The following is a 349-nucleotide window of genomic DNA, read 5'->3' as shown; positions in this document are numbered from 1 at the left end:
ACCTCAAAGAGCACAACCAAACAAGCTGTTATGGTATGCTCACAGGAAATATCACATTAGTGCCATCAGTGCTAACTCATTTAAAATCCTATGAGTCCAGATTTTGTTTTAAATAATATAATGAACTAAGTCAAAGCTAATTTGTACCAAGTTCCATGTGCATGTGGGGTATGAAAAATGAAGAAAAGGCAAGAAAGATCTATCGTCCCTGATAACTAACTATTCGTACACTGTCAAGAAGTAAGATTAGTAGTTTCAAGTAATATCCTTTTGTGTGGTACTTTTCCTGGAGAAATATATACACCTGGAAAAAAGTTAAGCACCCCCAAATATTTTTCAGGATTGCTTA

This window comes from Limulus polyphemus, unplaced genomic scaffold, assembly GCF_000517525.1.
Source record: "Limulus polyphemus unplaced genomic scaffold, Limulus_polyphemus-2.1.2 Scaffold1497, whole genome shotgun sequence".
Classification (NCBI taxonomy): domain Eukaryota; kingdom Metazoa; phylum Arthropoda; class Merostomata; order Xiphosura; family Limulidae; genus Limulus; species Limulus polyphemus.
The sequence above is the reverse complement of the archived record's forward strand: the minus strand, read 5'-3'. Positions refer to the sequence as shown.